General features: G+C 43.1%; 1 long non-coding RNA gene across 1 annotated transcript in view; it reads right to left on the bottom strand.

Moving 5' to 3' along the window:
• The window catches only part of LOC109280742 (uncharacterized), a 63,338-nt gene that overhangs the window by 5,770 nt on the left and 31,838 nt on the right, over nucleotides 1-25,730 (bottom strand). Inside the window, exon 4 of the long non-coding RNA XR_002087150.2 lies at nucleotides 8,526-8,630. This is a non-coding gene — a long non-coding RNA (uncharacterized LOC109280742). The remainder of the gene's footprint in view (nucleotides 1-8,525; nucleotides 8,631-25,730) is intronic.

The following is a 25,730-nucleotide window of genomic DNA, read 5'->3' as shown; positions in this document are numbered from 1 at the left end:
CTTCATTTCCTTACACCCCCTGGAAACCCCCTATACACAGTATCTCTTACTCCCAGGCTTCCTCACACCCCATTTCAGCTCCACAGCCCCCACCACTAACCACTCAGCCCTACACCTCATCTGCACTTCAGCCTTCCTATCCCTATAATGCCCCAGCCTCTCCTTACCCAACTTCCCTTTACCCCATGGCTCCCTCCCCCACCCTGCAAAAGCCACTTGGTGGCCATAAACCCCCTCCACCATCCAGCCCCTCACAGCCCAACTCCCCCCCAACAGTTCCCAGCACCCCTCATGACCCCTGACCATGGGAGCAGGTGAGGGCAGGGCTGTAAATGCCACCCCTCAGCCTCTGCACAGCTGGCCTCCACCCTCAAAATACAGAAACAAGAAGTTTGAGTGGGGGAAGAATCTGGATCCACTCATGCCCAGCTTTAGGCCACCCTGAATGCACTGATGGCTCAGCCTCCATTATCTACTCCAATGAATAAGCCAAGGAGGAGTCATTACAGTAACTTGTCTCTTTGCTTCACCTTTGCAATTCCTGTCTGCCTTTGATCACTGAACCACACCACTACATGACTAGGACTGCCTTCAGCCCTGCCCCTTCCTTCCCTGTCTCAGAGCTGTTATGGGTTTGAATCCCCAAGGAATAAAGCCACCCAGTATAGGTTCCTAGATAGCAGCACACCTTTATTGGACACTGTAACAGGGGACTCAGACCCTGTTACTTGGGAGCAAGTGAAGGGGAAGAGAGGGAACTGTGGCAGGGAGCTAGGATGCTCCTGCCCTTTCAAAAAGATACAGCAGTCTCAGCCGGCTGTCTGGGGCCACAGCTGCAGGAAGGTAGGCTGGCATTCGATTGACAGGGAAAACCTTATGGAGGACTGGGGAAGATAACTGATCAGAAAGGTGGGAGGGGAATGCCTTTCAGGCATACAAACCCAGGGCATGAGCCAGAGCAGGCAGTGTGGTCCTGCACGCTGAAGTGTGGCACTCCTGAGGAAGACACCTGTAGCAGAAGGACTAGCAGGCACCTGAGCTGTTCTCCTGGAGGTTCCCAGGGGGAAGCTGATGGCCTGAATGAGGCTACAACGCAGGGCAGGATAGGTTCCATCTCTGAATAATTGTAATCCTGAATCCACACTTCCTACTGAATAGCCCACTGCAGATCCCTGGGCTTCTTCCTCTGCAGTTAAGTCCTGGGAGGGGGGCAGGGTATTAGGAGGCATTACTGAAGCTTTTGCATGTAAAATGATAGGGATCAAAGTGTAATTTGTAGGGGTTAAACTCATTCTGTTGGGTTTGTAGTGCTGAGGGGTTCTGTTTTTCCCTGATATATGAAAATGGTGCATTTCTTTCTCTCAAAGGCCCAGGTTCCCAGATGACAACTCCACGATGGTGCAGGCTCTCGCTATGTGCCCTATCCTTTCTATATGAAAAAGTGTGTGCGCCCTCTCACTGGACTCTCCTATGAGAGATTCTTCATCACTAATTTCAGTTTTGATCCTTTTATTCTCCTTTGTCTATACAAAGAAAGCTCTCACCTCTCCCAAAGAAACAAGAAAACTGCAATGATCAAGGTAAGCAGCATGTATATTTTTGTGAGATCCAAAAATAAGTACGTGTAACCGAGGAAATCCTTTATGCCATTTGCTTTTACTGCTAACTAGTGCTAGATCAAGTCTCATGCTAAGGCTGCATCAAGAAAATTACACAGTTCATGAACCTAATAGTTTTAGAATGTATATCAGGCCTATTTACTTAGCCTTTGGCACTGGATGAGTTAAGTCAGAACAGAATACTTATTATACCATACTAAATCCAGAGCAGCATTATGTTATGTTTCTTCATGCAATGATTTAATTTTGCTCTACATGTCACTTAGTACATTTACTTGAGCACAAGACAAGTCCCTGCCTCTCCTCCCCCACAATCAGCATGGGGAAATGATCCCCTTGTTTCATAAATGTATACAAGGAAAACACATTATATACAATGTCTGTCATTACACTGCTGCCAAAAGTAGCATGTGCTCAGTACTGATTAAATGGAGCCAGCACAGAGCACATCTATAGAACACATAGCTAAACAAAGCTTTGGCTGGGATGATCTAGTTGGGAATGGTCCTGGTTGGAGCAGGGGGTTGGACTAGATGACCTGAGGTCCCTTCCAACCCTAATTTTCTATGACTCATCATGAACATAGTAAAAATAGAAGAAAAAATGTGAGCAATTTTGCAAATAACATTTAACTACATAAAACAGCAATAAATTATAAGGATCAGAATCAAAATTTTCACATATGGATGCCTAAAATTAGCTTCTGTGTTCATTCTTAAACTCATAAAGGAGCCAACTGATTTTTAAAGTTGCTAACTTCCCAGTAGTTCATGCTGAATGCAATGTGAACAGCTGAGAGCTCAGCAGGTTTCAAAGCCAGATGACATTTATGTGCTTTAAATGTGAAATGCCATGGTAACTTTAGGCATCCAATTTTGAAAATCCCAACTGAGTGCCAGGGGAAAAAAAATTCAAGAAAAGTCTGACTTATATTCTTGTCAGTGATCAGATGTGGTGCATATGTCCATCCAGGTTATGCACTTAGGCCTACGTCCAGAAGGACTTGGATAGAATTGGTTGCCCAACTGCCAGTTTAGGTGCCTATGTTCAAAGTTTAGATCCCCTACTCAGCTGCTGCCTAACTCTGGAAGTACTAATGCCTATAGGTAAGTAAGCTTCTGACAGAAAAATTTGTTACATGCCTAGAGTACTGCTTTTGGGCATATCTGGATGCATATCAGACTTGTCAGTGCCAAGCAGCCTAGTCCATTACTATTGTCTCAGCGTCATTTGCTGCACAAAAATAGGTATTTCTTTTCCTACTTCACCCTTATAGCTCAATGCCTCATAGATCCAACCCCACACAAAACACACAATAAAGAGAAAAAGGTAAAATGCCAGGGTACAAGGGATACACAACAAGAGAAATATAGGGCAAGGACAGAAATGGAGCAGATTTGCCATAGATGTGGATTGTATTATGCAAGATAGGAGTCCTGAGCAGAAGGGAAGATATGCAAAAAGTACTAAGAGGCAAAAATCAGTTTGTACAGGAATGCTGTACAGGCAAATAGGGGGGGAAAAGTAAGCAGTATAGTATGTGAAGCTGGAAAATATCTCCAAGTGAACAGCTAAGAAGCATCAGCACAGCATTCTTTTGGCTACAAGATGGAAAAAGAGGACAGCAATTGCGCTTACAACTATCTTAATAGTCTTAGAAAAAAATGATGCTCATACAACTAATAGTGGGGCACATGGTAACTGAAGCCCGGAGACATGATATAGGAAGAGCCTTACCTACATCACGTCCCTGGCAGCCTCTACAGCCAAATATGGAAAGCATTTACTTTGTCCAATGGGGCGGAGGGGACACAATGCTTGATGCAAGTATGCAGGAAATCAGTAAAATCTACATTTATGTGTAACAAACACCAACAAAATGAGAACTGGGACTGAAAGGCTTCACATTTTTTACAGTTGCTTAAATCCTAATTGTAGGGAAATTCATGAAAAGATCTCTCACAGCAAAGGAAAATAAGAATTGATTTCCTAATGCAATGGAAGACAGAGGATGTCTACCGAGACACTGTAAAATCAAGCTTGGTAGTATAAAAAGCATATGCCATTAATAAGGCCTAAAGTGGAAAAGGAACCGCAGCATGCTACGTAACTGGATGTAACAGGAAAGCTGGAGGAATGATTGGAATAGGAAGGCCTGCACAAAGAAACATATGGGTGTGATTTGAATATGCACAGTACCTTAGGCATTTTTTAAAAGTGACCAGTGTTGCAGCACTTACAGTTATGTAAGGGTGAAATGCACATCAGCACTGAGAAAATGGCGGCGGTACACTTTTGAACTAAAGCACTGCAAGGTGGTTTAGTTCAAAAGCGCATCACCGCCATTTTCTGTGCACTGACGTGCATTTCACCACTTATACCAGTGTTTCCCAACCGGTGTGCCATGGCACACTGGTTTGCCGTCAGGCACGTCCAGGTGGGCCATGGCATTTTAGGCTGGAGTCATGCCCCATGCCTGGCCAGAGCCATGCCCCCCACCTGCTGCTGCTGCTGCTGCGGACACAGACAGATGGGGATCATGGCTCCAACCAGGCAGAGGGCATGGCTCTAACCCAAAATGCCATCTGGCTAGCCACCACCCTCCCCATCAGCGTCTGGCTGGGCACATGCCACCTACTGTAGCATCCGGTGTGCTGCTGTGCTTTTTTATTTAGATAAGTATACCATGGAGCAAAAAAGGTTGGGAAACTTGGCTTATACAACTACATGCAGCACAGCGCACTTTGCCTCAGCTCACATAATTGAGCCTGCTCTGAAGCCAGGAATCTCCAGCGCATTGCGGGGAAAAGTATGCGTATAAATGCCCTAAAGCCAAGAAGTGCTCTAGGGATACTGCTGTAAATGACATAACTGCAAGCTCTCCATAGCAATTGTAATGGGTGTATACAGGTACTGACACATTAGACTGGCAAAGCAGCAGGCCAAACGCTTTCAATACTCCATTTAGATTAAGATGATAGTTTTTAAAGAAAATGCCCATCTGCATAAGAGATGTTTCAGAAAAGGAATCATGAAAGACTGTCAGAGGTCCGAGCCATTGTCAGTGACATTCTGCTATAGCATGAGAAAGCAGCACAACAAAAATCTACTAGCGCTTAAAAGGTAAGAAGTACAATGTAAAACTGCAAAACCAGCAAAATGCAAGTCAGTGTTAAACAAGCAGAGATATGTTTATATAGTTCAAGGCAGCACCATGCTGACTCAGACTATGCTTCTGCTTGTACTAACTCATGAAATGGAAGCAGCATAGATACATTAATGCAGCACTGCATGCACATTAATAAACTCTGCTAACAAGGCAATTTTGGGCCTTACATCTTAAGAAGGGTGACAAGAAGCTAGAGAAGTTCCCGAGGCAGACAACAAAAACCATAAAGGGGTTGGAAGGTGAGTTGTACACGGAAAAGTTGAGAGACCTGAGAGACCATGTTTAGCTTGAAGAAAAAGGAAATTAACAGAAGACTACTATCATGTCCCCAACTGTTCTCCCCTGCCACCAAGGACAGGACACAAAGCAAAGCAAATTTAGCTTAGATGCCAGGAAAAAAGCTTCATTACAGTTCGAATAGTAAGACAGCAGAACAAACAGCCCAAGAAAGTTGTGGAATCAAGAAACAATGCTAAAAATAAATATTTCATAAGCAGCTGTTGGAGGAACAGCACTGTTGCAGGAAGGAGATCCAGTAGGTTATGTATTATGAGCTCTGAAGACAACACAGTAAGATTATTTTCAAATAATGAAAAAACTCCTAGCTAGTGTTGCTAGATGTCAGAAAGTTCATCAGAACAATTGGAAAAGATTACAAACCCTAAAGCAGTGGCACGAGTGACATGGGCAGATGGTATGGTTGACATAATGAGCCCTCAGAGACAAATTAAAGGGGGCACTAATGTCAGGGCTCAAGGCAACACTTGGGGAGGGAACAGGAATTGGAGAAGCACTTGGGGACCAGATGTGGATTGCATAGCACTAAGGGAGGGGCCAGGATTAGGGGGAGATCAATACTGGTCTGAGGGTTTGACTTCAAGGGAGTAAGTGCTGCCATATTCCAGTGGTATCAGGGTTCAGTGGCACTGGGCAACAGCAGTGGCAGATTACTAGAATGGCACTATCTACTTTGGATTTAATTCATGGCATGTTTGCCAAAAAAGAGAGCCACTGTTGCCAAAGAGAGCAAACATTTAGCTTCTACACTGCTAAGACTCCAGCATATAATTTCCAATTAGTATGTCTTGAAAGTTTAATAGACGCTCAAAAGTAAAATTCCTATAGTAGATGTTCCCCTGAAAGAAAGGAGGAAGAGAAGAATGAGTATAAATGTTACTACAACTCTTAAGTGGTCGATAAATTAACTAGCAGGCAATGTTAGAGAAAGAGGGTGACAATACAGTGAATCTTTTAAAAGAAGCAATAATTTCAGGTTAGCTGGCATAAAAAACAATATCCTTTGCCTCTCTGAGACTTTGGAGTGAAAAAAAGCAAGCTGGCTGCAGGGAATGGACTAGCACTGAGAGTGGAGATAGTTGCTACAGATAAAATATATCTGGAGAACCTGAAAAAAAGATTAATCAGAAATATTTTGATATGGTCCTGTGCAAACAGCAGGCAAGAGGCACACTATTGGCCCAATATGAATGCACAGATAAGAGAAATGCTCAGAGATTTCTACATTTGAGCAAATAACAGACAAAGACCTACTAACAATTTCTTATAATTCACAGAACACCTGGCAGAGCCTGGCAGTAACTGACAACTGATTTATTCAAAACACAGAAGAAACTACTGCCTGCTGATAGTGGATTACTGCAGTCATTTTTTTTAAGCAACTCAACTAAGTAACACGTAGATAAGGCATTTCCTCTGAGCTCAGAGACCACCATACACATCGATTCAAAGATTTGTAAAAGATCAGTGTTTCACATGCATAACTACCAGTTCATATTGCACAGTTCAATAGAATAAACTGCAACATTTTTACAAATAGGAAGAAGATACTAAGCAAAGCAAATTAAGATTGCAAAGACCTTTACTTCCATTTACTCAGCTCCTGAAACACACCTATGGAAACAGCAGTTTTATCTATATATATGCTAATGAGCACAAAGCTCAAATCATTATTTTGGGTACATACATAAAAGGGTTACATCTCTACCAGTGAAATGACAGTTCCATCAGTAGAAAAAACAAAGTGTACAAGCATTCAAGTAGTTTCTACTGGACCCCAAAAATGGAAGGTTTAGTAGAAACTTCCACTGCTTCCAATAAAGTAGAGGTTACCTCCAGTAGAGTTTCTACCAGTGGAATGGTATCCAGGTTGTAGGCATATTGATCTAGAGGCAAAAGGCAATCAGGACTCATAGTAGAGAGGATATCTTTTATTAGACCAACAAGATTTTTGCAAAAAAAAAATCTTTAATTGAAAGGTTTTGGGCACAAACACCCTTCATCAGGCATTAGAGAAAAGATTGTAAAAGTTCTCCTGAGTAGAAATGAAAGTTCATATTTCACTCCTCTGCCCAGAGGAGTTTTCCATTTACTGACTCCTCTGTGAAATCCTATGAAATATGAACTTTCATATTTCAATATTTCATATTGATAGTCTTGAAAAGACTCCATTGCAGGCTGTTGGTGGGAAATTGATAGTCTTGAAAAGACAGCAGATGCACTCCGGGTCTGATGTCTGTTAGCTGAGAGGAAGAGTGGGTCTGTCGTGAGGAGGGGTGTATGGTGCCCCAGTGAGCTAATCAGCTGCCAACTGCCTGCAGGCAGACAGGGAACACTGAAATACATGCTCCAGGACCTCCTGGCTGGGTGCTTCTGGTAGTCAGCACAGCCCAGCTGCAGAGCACCCAAGTGTCCCCTGAATACTTGTACAGCTTTCTACAAGTAGGGTTTCCAACCACTTAAACCAGAGGGTTTCAACCTGTGGTCTGTTGACCCCTAGGGGTCCACAGACTATGTATAAAGAGGTCTGAGAAAGATGATTATGATCAATAAAAACTGTATGAATACCTATACTTACATGAATGACACATGCCCCTAGAGGCTGGGGGGTATGGTGAGCTCCGGCAGGTGGTGGCGGCACTGTCGGTGGCGGGAGCATGGTGGAGGTAAGTGGGGAGCTGCCGCAGGCAGCCACAGTGCTGTCAACACTGTGGGGGGAAGGAGGTGGCAAGCACCAACCAGTGGTTGATGACCAGCCGCAGATACCGCCAGCAGTGTTGGCAGTGGCCAGCAGAGATTGCGGTCTGCCCACAGATGCTGTCGGCAGAGTTGGTGCCGGGGGGCGGGGGGGGGTGAGCGGGCAGCGGCAACCACCCACAGGCGCTGCTGGCAGTGGGGTCAGCACCTTTTTGTAGGGGGTGCACTGCCATGCTCTGGGGGTGCACATGTACCCGCGTAAACCCCCTACACGTCGCCAATGCACACTTACAATTCAAAGGGATCCATACCTCCCTTTGCAATTCCTAAAGGGGTCCACACATGATAAAAAGGTTGAAATCCACTGGCTTAAATTAAACTTTCACCAGTTCATTTGAACATTGCACATACCCTGTACCTATGAAAGAATCCCTTTTAATGCCTAGAATTGCTAACTATGACAAAGTAAAACACAACTGGATGTATGGAAAGGCCATCAAATAAACCTACTTCTGTAAAATTCCAAAAGTTCAGACTTTTCTTAAGAAACTCCCACATACTGATTCCCAAGTGATCAGTGTCTCCCTGAAAAAGTACTTAAACCACCTGAACATCTCGGGTCAAGATGCAGACAGAGAATATTAAGCTGCAAGTACTTAAGGACTGTTTCTCTTTAGTACAATCACATTTTATGCTGAAAATACAAATTGTGATGCATAAGAAGTAAGTGAAAAGAACACTACCTGCAATTCCCAACAAGTCCTTGGAACTGCTAATGAAGCAGTGAGAAGAGACAGCACAATTACAGCCAGCACAGGTATGATCAGCAGATGACATTAGAGCTGTACCTACAGGTACAAAAAACATAACAAAACAACAACATAAGATTCATTAGATATTCAAGAGAGAAGATTCAAGCTCAGAGTGAAATAATATGATCCACTAGTAGTGTTGTTCATCAGAAGCATTAGTAAAGGCATTTTCAAACTTCTTTTGTTTACAGGGCAATGACTTCCCTTCATGCAACGAGACAGTGATTTTAGAGTATAGCTTCTTGATATCACTCTCTGGATGCTGAGCTGAACTTTTGAGTTTTTCTAAAACTGTTCAAAGCCTTGTGAATAAAAGACTAGTTTCATTTGCCTTATGCTGAAGAGATTTCCATTTCCGTGGGCAGTCAAAACCAAGACAATACAGACCCAGGATCTTCCATCTCCTGGATGAATGTTCTAGCCCTGAAATTCAGGATAAAATAGAGGAGGACATGGGAGAATGCTGACTTTTTAAAAAAGACAGGACTGACTGCCTACTCAGTCCTTTAAAAATGGCTTAGTCACTAATATTTTGACAAGATGAATATGTCATCAATTTTCTCTTTTTGTTAAAATATTAGAGAGAGAAAAATTGATAAAGAATTGCACTATGGGAACAAAGGTTGAACTATTGCATATTCTGGATGGGTAGCTTCGAAGGGTGCTATTAGACTTGCACAACCTTGGGAACTGCTCTCAAAATGTGACAGAAGCTAAAGCTAGAGGGGAAGAGAAGAGATTGTTTTGCCCAGGAGTGGAATACTGTGGTAGAGACCCCAAACATTCACAACCATAAGAACACCATTTAAATCTAATGATCTGAGCAATAAGAGAACACATTTTATGAGGGAAATGATTCGATTAGGATATCCCTAAGTGCAGAAATTTCAATACAGTTCAGCTATGCAGGGTGGTTTTATGCCTTTCAGAAAAGCATATGGATCTGTTGATTCAGTAATGAAAGGGAGGCTGAGACTGAAAGAACTCTGGTCTTCAATGACATCACTGAACATGGGGTATCAATTCTTCAATCAGGCCAGGTACACACGTTCAAAAAACGAGGCAGGAGTGATCTGAGTTATACACTTTAAGCACCCTAGGTTAGTTTGGGAGCAAACAGAACACACATTCACCCTTTGGTGCGGGGGGGAAAGGGAGAGCACACAGGCTGCCTGCACTGGCCACGGTTAGCAGGTTGGGGGCACTCTCACATACCTCCTAATGTGCTCCACTGGCTCCTGGGGTTGCTGCAGACTCCCAAGCACAGACAAATGGGCAGGCCACACCTATTTAGTTCCCAGGCATGTGGGATCAGTCCCTGTCCTGCTGCTCTGCCAGCCACAGGAATTGGTCAGCTGTAAGCAGGCAGGGGGGGAGAGGGGAATGCTGCCATCTGTGTTCCTGTATCCGTGTCCATGAACAACAGAGCAGCAGGAGGAGGTGCGGACTGCTCCCCCATGCCCAGCACAGAGGCCAGCATTTCTCCCCCCCCCCACACCCACCTGGCTCCGTTTGACAGCTGGCCACAGGCAAGAGGCAGGGCTGGGCAGAGGGGTTGTGCTGTCTTGCTTCTGTGGCAGCCCAGGGGCAGAGCTAACTAGGCAGTTGGCCAGAGGAGCCAAGTAGGACCCAAGTTTCAGTGCACCTCCCTGCAAGGGGAGTTAGCATGGAGTCGCAAAGGCACCTGGAATACCAGAGAAGAGTTACATAACTTGAGTCGGGAGGGGATCTGGAACAGAAGTTTAATAGGCCAGTCTAACCTAAATCACTTCAGTCTAATACCACATCGATCCAGGTCTATCTTAGACTGGGTTCCACTATTTTTAAACCACTTTGTGTGCACCAAACTTCTGTTCAGTTACATGTGTAGACCAGTTTCCAGTCACTTATACCAGTGTTAGTGTAACATCTGTACCTGGCCTCAATGTCTTCAGTTTCACCCTATGATTTTTACCATTTCATACAACTTCAGTGCTAATATTGTTATTGTGGATTCGTAGAAAAATAGGTCTAAATTGTGTCCTGGCTCTTGATGGGAGGGGGAGAGGGAGGAGAAGGAGAGAAGATGCCTCTGTCCCAGGCCAGTATGCAGAGCTCATCAGCAAGCATGGTCCTCACATTCACCTTAGAATAAATAATGAGAGAAGCTAGCATTTCCAGAGATGGCAATGAGCAGTAGAAAGAAAGCAGAGCTATTCAGATGCAGAGCATAATATTTATGCTCTCTCCATGTTAGAAATGTCTCAGAAGGGTTCAGTGCAACTTTTTACTGCCCCAACAGGCTGTAGTAGCTATAAAACAGTGCTTCTCAAGGGTGCCACCAGATCCTATGAAGTGCCACAAGTTGTGAGGAGATATGGGAGGTATGAAGATAACCAGACAACAGCAGGCTCAAGCTTGTTCCTATCTCGCCATTCACCTCACCCCTCTGCAAGGAAGTAAGCACTGCAATATATAAATTAGTTGTTGAAACTAAATGCCACTCAACTCAATTTACAAAAGTTATGGAGGGGTGCTTCAAGCACAATGAGGTTGAGAACCACTGCTATAAAACATGATCTAGACCCAGATTTGGTAACACTGACTAATTGCTTCTCTCAAAATAAAATGGCTGCTATATATTATTATATTCATCAGCATCTGATGAAATAAGCTCAGGCTCATGAAAGATCATGCTGTACCTCTCTCATTTAGTCTACAAGGTGCAAATCTACCCTGCCTTCTGCTATTATTTTGCCACAACTTAGATGCTACTGCTTAATATCAGCTGTTTAGGTAGTTGTATAACTAGGAAGGATCAATTTTTCCTGGCTGGCCTTGTACGCAAAATCTATCACATGCACAATACTCGGCTTTCATTCAAGTGATTTGACAGTCTTGTAATTACAAATACATGCACTGGAGCTGGCAGTGGAAAAATCAAGGTAGGCAGACTCTGTGCATTACAAGCTTCCAGGGGCTTGTTTGCTAGGATTTACAACTCAGCTAATTAGTTCTCTACAGCTTTGATTTTAAACTTTTTTTTAATACTCATGTGCTTTACAGATGCACAACTGTGTATGGCAGAGCAAGAAAATGTTTTAAAAGCCCATCACAAATGTAAACTGCTGTCACTGTTGCCTCTGCAATATTTTACTTTTATTTCTATCTGGCCAGATCAATGGTGATAACTCAATGAATAGTAAGTCAATAATTTTATCTTGTGAAGGAGATGCATGTATATTCTTGTAATCAAGAGATGTTCAAGTAGTCAAAGTTTTATTGCTGTGAAAAAGCAACAAACACACTATTTTTCTTTAACATTTATGGCAGTTTCAGGTGTAAAGGCAGGGTGTGCCGTGGTGCTTTTTTATTTAGGTAAGTGTGCTGTGGGGTGAAAAAGGTTGGGAAATGCTGGTATAGACCACGCGCTTCAGCGGGGCTTTTTGGGGCTTTTATGTAAAGTTGATTCAGTCAGCTACTAGATAAAAGTGCCAGAAAGCCCTGCTAAAGTGCATGATCTATATAGATGTTGGGCAAGCTGAGTCAAACTAACATGATGCCTCTTCCGAGCATGCCCTGTGCTTGGTGTGGGGGCACACCAAGCTTAAAGTAAAACACTGGGGAGCAGGGTTCATGTCTGTAAGCAGCCTGTGTGTCAGAGTAGACAAGCAACCTAGTAAAAGCCTGATGACTTGTATCTTATGGGCCAAATCAAGATTTAGTGTTTGTTTATTATAATATTCTGTTTAAAAAAAGAAAAAAAGGGACATTGCCAGTAAGAAAATGAAATAGGAACAATGCATATTATTCATACATCGTATAAAGCAAACATGAATAGGGAATAAAAAGTTCTGCAGAAGAGGAATTATGAAAAAAATGCTGAAATAATAACAGCTCCCTCAACTGTGGAGAATTTCAGGTTCCCCCTGCACCACCACTGGTGTCAGAATAATAGTCTAACTACTATGAAGATAATCATGAATTAAATTCACCACAACCTCCTTGTACTGTAGGTTTATTTATGTATTGCAGATGGAGAAACTAAGCTTTGCCCCTTTTCCTCAGCATTTCCTATTGGTTTAGATGTCTGCCTGCTCAGCAGCCCCACTTCTCTGAATTGCATCCTTGGGGTATTGGCAAATGTACATTCTAACTGCTGTAAAGGGAAGGGGGTGAGGGTGCATGCTGAAGCATTCATCAGCTGCTATGATCTGCTAGTTCAGCATGTTCCTGCAGTGTTAACTTCCATGCTGATTGACATAGAATCATGCAGGTGTAACCGTTGCATCATAGCAGGTTATATTGGTGGCATTTGATATTGATACAGGTTATGTCTGTCTATATATGCTTAGTTGCCAAATTCCTTCTGGTCCTCTTGGCCTCTGATATATATAAGAAGCCCAGAGATCTAAAAGTTAAATTCTAGAAGGCTTAGTTTCAATTCCTAAACTGCTTTGTGGCTTTCCTCCTCACATTATACATACCTTGGAAGTGGACAAATAGCTCATTGAGTGAGTTGTAGCCAGGATAGGCTGCCTGGAACATATCAGTTAATGATGCAGATTACCCAAGTAAGGATGAAGCAGAGACCTGATTGAATGGAATTTGTGTAGTCATAAAGAAATATGAATTTTTGCCACCTTTGTATTTTCTACACTGAGGTGAGTGCAAGTTCAAATCCATATCCTCATTTCCAGAAAAATATAATGCGTGTGGAGAGAGATAGAGAGACGAGGATGAGGATGGGGAAAGAGAGGAAGCAGCAAAACAAGCAAATGATCAGGAAGAGGATGACTAAAGAGGAAGATGAAGACAAGAAAGATAAGAGCAAAAAAAAGGAAGAGGAAGAAGAGCAATATGAGGAGGAATAGAAAGAAGAAGAGGATGGTGAAGAAGAAATGATTGAGTTCAGGATCCTGAGGAAAGGAATGAAGGAGAGCAGCAGAGTACAGGCTCTGGACTTCAGAAAAGGAGATTTCAACTCGCCCAGGGAACTCATGGGCCAGTCTGAGGGGGAGAGGAGTCCAGGAGAGTTGGCTGTATTTTAAAGAAGCCTTGCTGAGGAAACAGGAACAAACCATCCCAATGTGCTAGAAATCTAACACATATGTCAGAAGACTAGCTGGGCTTGGCAGGGAACCCTTCAGTGAGCTAAAACACAATAAAGAAAGCTTACAAGGAGTGGGAAATTGGACAAAACAACCAAGGAGAAGTATAAGATTATTGCACAGGAAGGCAGGAATGAAATCAGGAAGCGCAAAGCACAACTAGAGTTGCAGTTATCAAGGGACATGAAGGATAACAAGGAGGTTTCTACAACTATGCCAGCAACAAAAGTATCCAGGAAAGTGTGGGTCCTTTATTAAATGGGGGAGGCAACCTAGTGATAGAGGATGCAGAAATGGCTGAAATATTCAATGCCTTTTTCATCTCAGTCTTCACAGACAAAGTTAGTTCCCAGACTACCGTACCTGGGAACACAGTTTGGGAAGAAGGTAAGCAGCCAACTATGGCAAAAGAACAGTGTGACAGGGCAACTCTGCCACAGGAATGGAAAAGGTAGAGAAACAAAGAGAAACAGGCAGATCCCAGACAGGGAAGGGAAGCATGGTGAACCTGAGTGGGAGAAACATTGCACCAGCAGCAATTAGCACAATCAGCTGGAGGTGTGGGGAAAGCGGGGAATCACAAACCCAGCTGGTTGGCACAGGACATTTAAAGGATGCTGACAAGGCAGTTGGCATCGATCCCAAGGAAGAAAACCTGAGGAGGAAACAGAGGGAGTGGGGTGAGATACCAGAAGAGAGGGATTAACCCTGGGACTTGAGTAAGAGTCCCAGCAGCCATTTATCCACAGAGGTCTGGAGACAAAGTATCAGTGACATCCCAGTCGGTGAGTCCGAGCCTGGAGGGTGCAGTGAACCACTCCAGAAACTTGGAAGAGATGGAGAGCAAAGAAGGTATTACAGTAAGTCAGGGAGAAGTCCCCAGACCCAGTCCTGAGAGCCCTGGGTGGGATTTGAACTAGGGAGTGGCTGGCTTGGGACCCATGCTGAGAAGAACAGGGCAAGTGGCCAGGGTGAAGAGAAAACCCAGGGAACTGGGGCTAGATAACCAGGGAACCAGATCTCCCAGAGAAGAAGACTAGTAATTGGAAGTGCAGAGGACCTGGTATGGATAGGGCAGGGTGTAGGGATGGTGGAGCCCTGCAAAAAGGAGCCAATAACCCTAAGTCAATAAAAGCCATCTTTTCTCCTAGGATCATTTCTATCTTTAATCCTCCTTTTTCATCAAAATCGTGGCAGGAAAGCTGTAAGAGAGCACTTGATCCTAGTGTAAGATGATGATCTGCCCCAGGAAGACTCATCATCAACCCTCACAAATAGGTTAGGGACTATTTAGAAGACCTGGCCATATACAAGTCCATGGGACTGGACAGGATACACCCAAGGGTGCTGAGGGATGTGATTGCAGGGCTGCTGGCCATTATCTTTGAAAACTCATGGCAATTGGGAGAGGTCCCAGACAACTCAAAAAGGGCAAATATAGTGCCCATCATTAAGAAAGGGAAGAAGCAGGATCCATGGAAGTACAGATCAGTCAGCCTCACCTCAGTCCCTCAAAAATCCATGGAGCAGATCCTCAAGGAATGCATTTCTAAGCACTTGGAGGAGAAGAAGGTGATTAGGAACAGTCAACATGAATTCACCAAGGGCAAACCTGATTGCCATCTATGATGTGGTGACTGGCTCTGTGGATATAGGGAGACCAGTGGATGTGATATACCTTGACTTTAGCAAGACTTTTGATATGGTCTCCCACAACACTTTTGCAAGGAAACTAAGGAAGTACAGATTGAATGAATGGACTGTAAGGTGCACAGAAAACTTGCTAGATCACAGAGCTCAGAGGGTAATAGTCAATTCATAGTTTCATAGTTGGTAGAGTCAGAAGGGACCTGAGGAGATCATCTAGTCTGACCCCCTGCCGTGGCAGGAAAGAGTACTGTGGTCAAACGACCCCGGCCAGATGTTTGTCCAGCCTCCTTTTAAAGATGCCCAGGGTAGGAGCCAGCACCACTTCTTCTGGCACTTGGTTCCAGGTCCTAGCCACCCTGACAGAGAAATAACGCTTCCTAATGTCTAGCCTGAAACTACCCTCTGCTAGCTTGTGTCCGTTGTTTCTTGTAACTCTGGGATTGCTCGGGGGAACAGGGACTCTCCCAATGCCTGCTGGTCCCCCTTGACTAGTTTGTAACAGACCACTAGATCCCCTCTCAGCCTTCTCTTGTGGAGGCTGAACAAGTTCAAGTCCCTTAGCCTGTCCTGGTAGGGCCTGCCCTGCTGCCCCCTGATCATGTGAGTGGCCATCCCCTGGACCCACTCCAAGTTGTCTACATCCCTCCTGAAGTGCGGTGCCCAGAACTGGACACAGTACTCCAACTGCGACCTGACCAGTGCCTCATAGAGGGGGAGGATCACCTCCTTGGACCTGCTCAAGATGCATCTGTGGATGCATGACAAGGCTTGCAGCCTGTTCCTTCCTACTAACATACCCACTTCACCCCACATCTTAGTGTCATCTGCGAACTTGAACAGGGTGCTTTCTACTCCCTCACCCAAGTCACTGATGAAGATGTAGAATAGTGCAGGTCCGAGGACCGAGACCTGGGGAACCGCACTGCCCACATCCCTCCAGGTCGAATAAGACCCGCCCACCACCACCCTCTGGGTGTGGCCCTCCAGCCAGTTAGTGACCCATCTGACTGTGTAGGCATCAACACCACTGTCTCCTAGTTTCTTACTGAGAATGGGGTGAGAGACCGTGTCAAAGGCCTTCCTGAAGTCCAGAAAGACTATATCCACTGCAACACCTGCATCCAAGGACTTGGTGACCTGGTCATAGAAGGCCACCAGTTTGGTTTGACAAGAACTGCCCCTAATGAACCCATGCTGGTTGCCCCTGAGCATAACCGCCCCTGCTAGCCCTTCCTGGACATGTGCCAGGGTAATTCTTTTGAAAAGCTTCCCCAGGTAAGACTCACGGGCCTATAATTTCCTGGGTCCTCCTTCCTCCCTTTTTTGAAGATGGGGACCACATTGGCCCTTTTCCAGTCCTCCAGCACATCGCCTGAGTGCCATGAGTGCTTGTAGAGCTGTGCCAGAGGTCCCACAATGACCCCTGCTAGTTCCTTCAGCACTCTGGGGTGGAGATCATCAGGACCTGTGGATTTAAATACATCTAGTCCCTCCAGAAATTCCCTGACAAGGTCCTCATTAACCGTAGGCCTGGGTGTGCCACCCACAGGGCCCTCGGGGGGGGCCAGTGGAGGAGATATCTGGGTCCCTCCTCAGAAATACGGAGGCAAATAAACTATTGAATACGTCAGCTTTACCGTCAGGCAAGATGACCAGATTTCCTAGCGTGTCCTGCAGAAGCCCCACGTTACTTGGCACCTTCTTTTGCCCCCCCTATGTATTTGAAAAAGGACTTCTTGTTGTCCTTGATCTGGGTCACTAGTCCCAGCTCCATTTCCGTCTTGGCCTTCCTAACCGCCCCCCCTACATTCCTGAGCTACCAAGGTATAGCCCTCTCTTGTGATGGCCCCACCCTTCCAATGGGTGTACACCTCCTTTTTTGTTTGGATCATTAATTAATGGATCAAAGTCTAGTTGACACCTGGTATCAATTGAAGTGACCAGGTCAGTCCTGGGGCTGATTTTGTTCAAGATTTTTATCCATGACTTGGACTGTGGGATGGAGCGCACCCTCACCAAGTTTGCAAATGGCACTATCTGGGAGGAAAAAGTAGATATGCTGGAGGGTACGGCTAAGATACAGAGACCTCTGGACCAAAAGAAATCTCATGAGGTTCAATAAGGAGAAGTGCAAAGCCCTACACATGACAGAATAATCCCATGCACTGCTACAGGCTTGGGGCTGTGTGGCTAAGCAGTAGAAAAGGATGTGGGGTTTACAGTGGACAATAAGTTGAATATGAACCAACAGTGTGTCCTTGTTGCAAAAAAGGATAACAGCATACTAGGCTACATTAGAAGGAGCATTGCCAGCAGATCAAGGGAAGTGATTCTTCTGCTCTATTTAGCATTGGTGAGGCCACATCTGGAGCACTGTGTCCAGTTTTGGCCTCCCACTACAGAAAGGATGTGGACAAATTGGAAAGAGTTCAGTGGAAGGCAGTGAAAATGGTGAGGGAGGCTGGGGCACATGACTTCTGAGAAGAAGCTGATGGAGCTGGGCTTATTTAGTTTAGAGAAGAGAAGACTGAGCAGGGATTTAATAGCAGCCTTCAACTACCTGAAGGGTGATTCAAAAGATGATGGAGCTAGACTGTTCTCAGTGGTGGCAGATGACAGGAACAATGGTCTCAAGTTGCAGCAAGGGAAGTTGAGGTTAGCTATGAGGAAAATCTCTTAGTAGGAGGGTAGTAAAACACTGAAACAGGTTGCCCAGAGAGGTTGTGAACTCTATATCCTTGGAGATTTTTAAGACTTTGATCAACAAAGCCTTGGCAGGGATGATCCTGCTTTGAGTAGGGGAGTTGACTAAATAACTTCCTGAGGTCTCTTCCAACCCTAATTTTCTATGAGTCTGATTCTAAGAGGTTGATGACAATGATGAGGAATAAGAGGAAAATGAGGAAGTAGAAATTGCTCATAATTTGTTGTTCACTTTCCATGAGTTGTCCACTTTCCAACTTTAATGATTTGTTAATATTACAAGGTGGAGAGTTCACAAGGATAAACTGTAGTGCTCTTACCAAGCAGAAGGGTTCCCACACCAAATTTTTTCTGCTGAAATAACATCATCTGTCTGTGAAAAATGCTCTGTATTTTCTGAGGAATGCAAACACCCAAAAGTTCTTATCCCCCAAATAACCAGAAAACTTACATTTTATCTAGCAGCAGTTACATGAATTCTTTCCTCTTATTCCTGAACTTATTTTCACTAATATTTTTCCCTATTAAAAAACAAAACTTCTATTTCTATAAGCAATCAGAACAATAAATCCCTTCTGATTGAAATAAACAGTTAGAGTGCACTGATGTGGCAAAAACGTTAGTCAACAAGAATTTTACTGCTAGAAATGAAGTGACACTATTTTTCCAATAAATATGTATTTCTAAAGTATATAATATTGTGGCATAAAAACATAGCTTAAGAAAAATCCCCATATATCAGATCACAAAACTATGATTTAAAAGGGAAATTCTCAGATTTCATAGTATACTGAATAGAGCCCTTTCTATAAAAGATACATTATTTTGGATGAAGTTTGTATTGCAACATTACTCTAATGATTTAATATTCATTAAGAAACAAACCAGCTACTTAAGGTTTTTCACTATGGGGTTGGAACTATCACAATGCTTAAGTTGCATGCTTCCTATACTGTGATATATGGGCAGCCTAATTTCTTTTTACATCGCAGCTACACTATCCCCATTTGTCCATTTTGGCCCAGGGTCTTTGACTCGTGAATTATTTAGCACACTCAATTTTCTACCCAGTTTACGTGCACAGTAGGTACAGCTGTGCAAATGAGGCAACTGTGCTTTCAAATGAGCTAAATATGTATGCCACTAACCTTCTATCATCTCTGTTAGAGCATTATGCCATAACACAAAATATCTAACTTTAAAGGCTGAATTCTAATTTCCTTTCTAACTCATTTCCGTTACTCAGATCTTTGTGATTTAGCTTACTCATTTGGGATGGAAATGTTCCACCTTGTCCCTGACCAGTGCTGAATGTGTTGGAAACTTTAAATAAAAGCTGTCAAGATATTGTTGACATATCTGTGTTTTGAGAAATGTACTCTTCAATTAGCACTACATTGATAACAGTAGGTTGCAAAGTTCCTATGTCAAGTGTAATTTTTTAAGGAAAAATTGAAAAGGAAATATGGCTGAGATAATCTATTCCCATTGCTTACAACTTTAATTAGCTCCCATAATATATCTTGCATGCACATTTAAGTACGCATCTTGAAGTTAAGGAAATGTAGCACTACAAATAATTATGCAGAAAGCAAGCTTCAATCTGCAAAACTATTTAAGCATCTACCTCCAACTTCCCCAATAAGCCCATAACCATTTAGGGCAGCTAAGTGGGGTTTGGCTCCCTCTGCAGTATTTTTCAAACCTATTTTTTGAGATTTGAAATATAATGGATAATAATTAGTTCACTCATTGGTGGAAATGTTAATATTGCTGGTTGTTAAGGATACCTAGCATTTCCCATTCTAAAATCCAATTTTCAGTTGCTTATGACTTTGCCAAACTTTAACCTTTGAAGCTGAAATTTTCTATACCAATTCTTTTCCCCAAAAATTCAGCTTGAGGCAAAAGTTACCCAAAAGGATTCAGCTGTTTTTAACCACATAATTAAATGATATCTCAGAATGCATATAGACAGGAGGGGGAAAATTAAAAATGCACAGATGAGCCTAAATTTAAATATAGACTGCATTGAATGTTTACTTTAATTGGAAAAAATATTAAAGCTCTGTTTCACTGTTACCTGTTGGTGCATGTGAAGCAGAACCTCCTAGTAGCTCCCATATCCTTGAAAGATTCAACATACATTTTTATTTAACATTTCCACACTAGCTAAAATTATTGGCTGGGAAAAAAGTGGTTTTCACAGTGGGTTGTGAATAGTAAAAGCCCTTGCAAATTAAAAAACTGTCAGGAAAATTTTGAAACATTAAATAATTTAAATGAATTCCCAGTGCCTCAGGAGAAATTTAAACTACCAATTCTGTTATTAATGAACCCAAGGAAGTAGATACATTATAATTTTGTTCTTTTGCTAAACTATGAATGACTGCATAAAGCTCAGTGAATCTAACCCAAAAATTACAGTTCATTGGTTCACTGAGAGCAATGTTAGGTATTAAATTGAAAAAAACCTTTTATTGCGGCTGGTGTACAGACATAAATAATACTGTTCTGGGATACAGATTTGCTACCAGGTGGATGAATGGAACAAATGGTCATTGAATGAAGTGTATACCACTTATATCCTTAATCCTTAATTCAAGGCCCAGACAAAATTTAAGTGCATACTAAAAACAAAATCCCACCCCCTGAAAGACATATTTAGTCATCTGGCTTCTTCTGTCTAAACTCCCAACGCTTTAATCGGGAGTTGATTTGCAACTGTTTCAATAGGAGTAAGGTACTTGCATAGATGGTCGGATTTAGGATTTTGAAAAGGGGTGGACAGATGGTGGGGCACATCATCACATTTTTTCCCAATTAAATAGAAAATAAGAGATTTATTAATATGCAAGTAGCCTTGTACTATATTATTCAGTTTACAATCAAAGCAAAAAAATACCAAAAAACCCTATTGGAACATGAACAGATTTGCTAGATTGTATATAATTTTTTTTTAAACACAACAAACTAGGCAAAAATAGTCAAAATAGTGAAAAGATATAGTTTTATTAGTCAAATCATTATAGTTAGATATAAATTACTTACTCATAAAACAAAATCTAACCTTCTTGAGTATCTCGACAGTGCTTCCAATACTTCACTGTCAGTTGTTTCTACACCTGAGTTAATATTACCACATCTGACTTAATGTTTTTAGCTAAAAAGCAGTTTGCAGGGCAATGAGATAAGAGAGAGATAGAAGAGAGAGATATTACCAGGAAGGGCTTACAGACAACAAAATAGGAGAAAAGACAGTCTGAACAGCAGAACATCAAGACCATTAAAGAGGTTCATTAACACTTGTAGAGTGAAGAAAGAGTAACAGGAATTAGGTAGATGATACTGAGCCATGAAGTCCATTGACTCCTTCAGTGCTTCCTGAATAGAAATGCTGCTGCCCTGTCCAGGTAGTAGGTTTCAAAGTTTGGGTGGAATAGGAAGAAGAGTGCACAACTGCACCACTGCAAGCTTCCCCCAGATAGTGTGTCGCTTTATAAGCCTACATTTACTGGGGTGTATTTCACCCCAAATCCAACATACTATCCAAGTGGTTATGCTTCCCAATATCAAAAGATATATTCAAATTCACACACATGCTATTTAGGGGCATACCATTTTAAATTGACATGATTTTTCAAATATGCCTCAAAAACATTAATATTTGCAAACAAACAGCATTTGTAGCTACAAATTGGGTAGCAAATTTTCAGCTTCTGGCTGTATAAACCTGCAGGTGGATATTTAGCAGCAAATTGAAGGTATACTGAAAAAAAAAGTGCAGTAATGTTTGTAGCAGAAGGAAATAAAGAGAAGAACAAAACTGAATCCGTGGAGAAAGCAACGGGAGGGTAGAAAATGTGGAAGAGAAAGATAGGTAAATACAAGAGGAACAGTTATTTTAGGAAGTACAACAAATGCTGTTGTGCAGTTGAATATCTGTGTGATGGTAATTTTGAACAGAAAACATGAGAGCGCTGTTCAAAGCATGCTACAAATCACTCATTCCACTCCAATTTATGCTTGTCTCTGTGCTGTCTTTTCACATCACCTGATGAAGTGAACCTAGACCAATTCAGTTTGATACCACATTGATCCAGATCTATCTTAAACTGGGACCCACCATTTTTAAACCAGTCTATGTACAACAAACTTCTGTTATAGTTATAGACTAGTTTCTGATCACCTAAACCAAAAAAAGGTATAATGTCTGTACGTAGCCACAAATGTGCAGTCTTCAAGACATAGGTTAGGGGATTGCTGATATAGAGAAGCACAGCTTTTTAGGGCTGTGTGAAACAGCACCATTCTGTTTCAACTTCCATTTTGCCATTTCAAAGGGACAATGTTTTGTTTTGCTGTTTCGAAGCGCTCTTCTGTTTTGTTTAGCCAAAAATGTTTCCCCGTGTTTCGACGTTTCGCCCATAAGCTATAATGAAGAATCCCAAAAATGCCTATAACTTTATCATTTCTTTCCTGACTCAAATGAAAACAGCCGGGGTAGTAACACCTGCTGAGGCCACAAAACCTGTCAAGTTTCAAGGAGGTAGGTGTAGGGGTTTCTGGGAAACTGCACCTCAAGCTGCAGACAAGCAAAACTTGTGACATGTGTGACACTGTGTGTGTGTTAAGACAGGTCCTTACTGGTGTTGGGGCCTCTACATGACATGGTAGTATGCCCCAATGAGGCCTCCTTCTTCTCTACAGCCTCAGCCTGGTCCACCACTTTAAATAACAGGTAAGCAGCACAGTAGCACTAGTAGAATCTCAGGCAGACAAATTGTCACAGAGCCTTTCTTTTCTTTCCTTTCCTTTCCTTTCTTTTCCTTTCCTTCTTCTCCAGCACCTGCCAGAGAACTCTTCCTGCCAGCCCCAGCCCTTGGGCTTAGATGTGCCCAGGGCCTGCCTCCTTCTGGTCAGCTGATTGGGGACAGGTGCTAGGGGTTTAGGTTGTAGTCATGTTGGTCTAAGGACATGGCAGACAAGGTTCTTTGGGTCAATCTGATATCTTTTAGTAGACCAACTGAATAGTTGGAGAAATATATCTTAGCAAGCCCCCAAAAGGGTTGATGCCTCCATTTCCATTTTCACTGACTGGCTGTCTTGCCTGCATTGCATGCCAGGCTCTGGCTTCTTTATTATTTCTTTCATCCAGGAACAATACAAACACTAACTAAAGGTGCTTCCTCAGCCTGACAAAGGGTTTTTCAACCCAAAAGCTGGCATCCCAGGCAGATAAGCTGAGCTCACCTGGAGCTTCAACTCCACTGCAACCAGCAAGCCTCAGGCCTGTCAAAGATGGAGTCTGGGCTTTCCCCAGCCAGGACCTGGGGCCTCCTCCTTCCCCGTAGTCTTTGCCCATAGCTCCAAGTTCATCCTGGCATAGGAGCTCAGCAGGGACATGTTCTTTCCCTGCTGGCTGGTGATACAGTGAGTGTCCCCTCCAGCTCTGAGAGCAGGGCACTAAATGGTTGTGAAATCCAAGGGTAAAAAAAAAAGTGCAGACGGAGTGAGGAGGGTGGCACTCACTCAGTCTGCATGTAAAGCTTAGGGAACCCCAGAAGTAGGATGTTTGCCTTCAGGAACACCAGCTGCTCCACCAAACCAGGATCCAAGCAGGTGCGGTAGAGTGTCACTACATCACCATCAATGCTGAATACCCTCTCACTTGGAACACTGGTCAGTGGATAAGACAGGTGTTCCTGGGCAACCGTGGCCAGATCTGGCCACATCTGGCCGAGACTTGCCCAGTAGTCCAAGGGGTTACACAGTAGCAGCTCCACATCCTCAATGGCCTGTGTGCTATCTGCCTGATTGTGGGGTCTGGTGCCTCTGGACCCCACCATGGAAGCCATGCCCCTGACTCACATTGGCAATGCCTGTGGTGAAGAAGGAGACTGGCTGGTGGGTGGTATGCTGGCATAGGTAGTGGATCCCCCTAATCCACATCTCCCCACCACCGCCCCTCTGCCTCCCTGACTCTCTTCACCAGCACCTCTGTCCACTGATCCAGGGTTTTGCTGCCACATACGCGGATGCTCCCCTTCACCTTCGGGACACACATGGTGGCCAGCACATGGACTGTACTGGACCACAAGGGATCAAGCCATTTCCTGATGCCCTCCTTCAGCTGCCTCACCAGTGCCTGCACATCTGGTGACAGTGGCTTGCCCCAGCCAGGAACATTTATCCCCTGGAACTTCTCCATTTGGCTCTGAAGTTCCCTCACTACAGGGATCATCTGGCTAAGGGGGGCATTACCAGTGCTGAGGCTCTTGGTAGCCTTGAGAAAGGGCTTGAGGACCACCAAAATCTGGGATGTGGTATTTCATTCAGCTCTGTTTAGAGGGGCCGCTGATCCCAATCTCCTCAAGCAAGGCCATCTCATGGATGGCCTTCTGTTGCTCCACCAGCCTCTCGAGCATCAGGTGTGTGGAGTTCCACCAAGTCTCCACATGATTGTGTGCTGCAGGATGCTCACCTCTGCCTGTTTGTCCCACAGCATCTTGCCCCCCTTGATGCTCTGGTGAAAGTAGCCTGCCATCTTCCTGCATTTGGAAATGAACTTCCTGGTGGTCCTGGCACTATCAAAGGTAGCCCTGTCTCCCTTCAAGGCATCCCTGACAATGAGGTGCAACTTTTGTGTCACACAGCAGATGCCTTGACCATATTGGCCCCTGCTTTACTTTTGATCTTTACTTGCTTTTGCAAGTTGCAAATTTACACATGATTACAGCAAATTATTGTGCAGTAAGTGTCTACACACATGTGGACCATGATGCTTACTGTGCATTAATTAGCTCTCATCTCAAGTAAAGTGTCTCATGTAGATGCAACTATAATGATATTAATATTTTAAAAAACAAAGGAAATTTAAATTATTAAATACTTTATTGTGAGGAGGCTGAAGTTATTCTTATTTTATTCCCCAATTTAATTATTTAACAAATTAGGAGCAATTAACCAGCTCAGCTTCTTAATAACTTGACTATGAAACAGCTAAAAAATGAGGTTGCTAAGAGCTGACACTTAAGCAGCTACTATGAGTATTGGCTGAAAATAATAAATAACAAGCTTTAGCCTTCTGTGAAATATTGAATATTATATTGTTTGGCAGAGGAGGCTGTTTCATATACACTATAAATGAATAATAGTAATGTTAAATTATTATCCATCTTTTTATGATTCTGGCCTTTGCAAAACTGTTCCACAGGAATAGCTCTATCATCTAACCAAAGATGATAAATCATTACTCCTGTAGGGAAGCAAAGAGATACTGGAATTTCTTGGGCAATAGATAAATGTTACAGTATGCCAAAAAGTACTGCCTGCTTGTTCAGCTCATTTATTAAAGCTGCATATAGCTATTTAGAAACAGCCTGCAAGTGTGAAAGGTGCTGCTTGAACTCTGAATTATAAATATGCTTGGTATCTTGCCTTTTTTAAGAAAGTAAAGGATATGCTTTTACTGTGTGAATTTAATTTTACCAACACTAATGAGATTAATAAAATGACATTGGGTGTTTTATCCACTGATAGGCATTCTAAGCAATAGCAGATTTTTTACTATGAATAAGCAATGGGCCTACAACAGAACTGACAGAAACAACACAGAAAATTGGCTCATTTCTATAATAGATGGTCAAAGCTGGGAGAACAATAGAGGATGTACTGTTATACGTACAAATAT

Source organism: Alligator mississippiensis, chromosome 3 (assembly GCF_030867095.1).
Source record: "Alligator mississippiensis isolate rAllMis1 chromosome 3, rAllMis1, whole genome shotgun sequence".
Lineage (NCBI taxonomy): Eukaryota > Metazoa > Chordata > Crocodylia > Alligatoridae > Alligator > Alligator mississippiensis.
The sequence above is the reverse complement of the archived record's forward strand: the minus strand, read 5'-3'. Positions and strand labels throughout refer to the sequence as shown.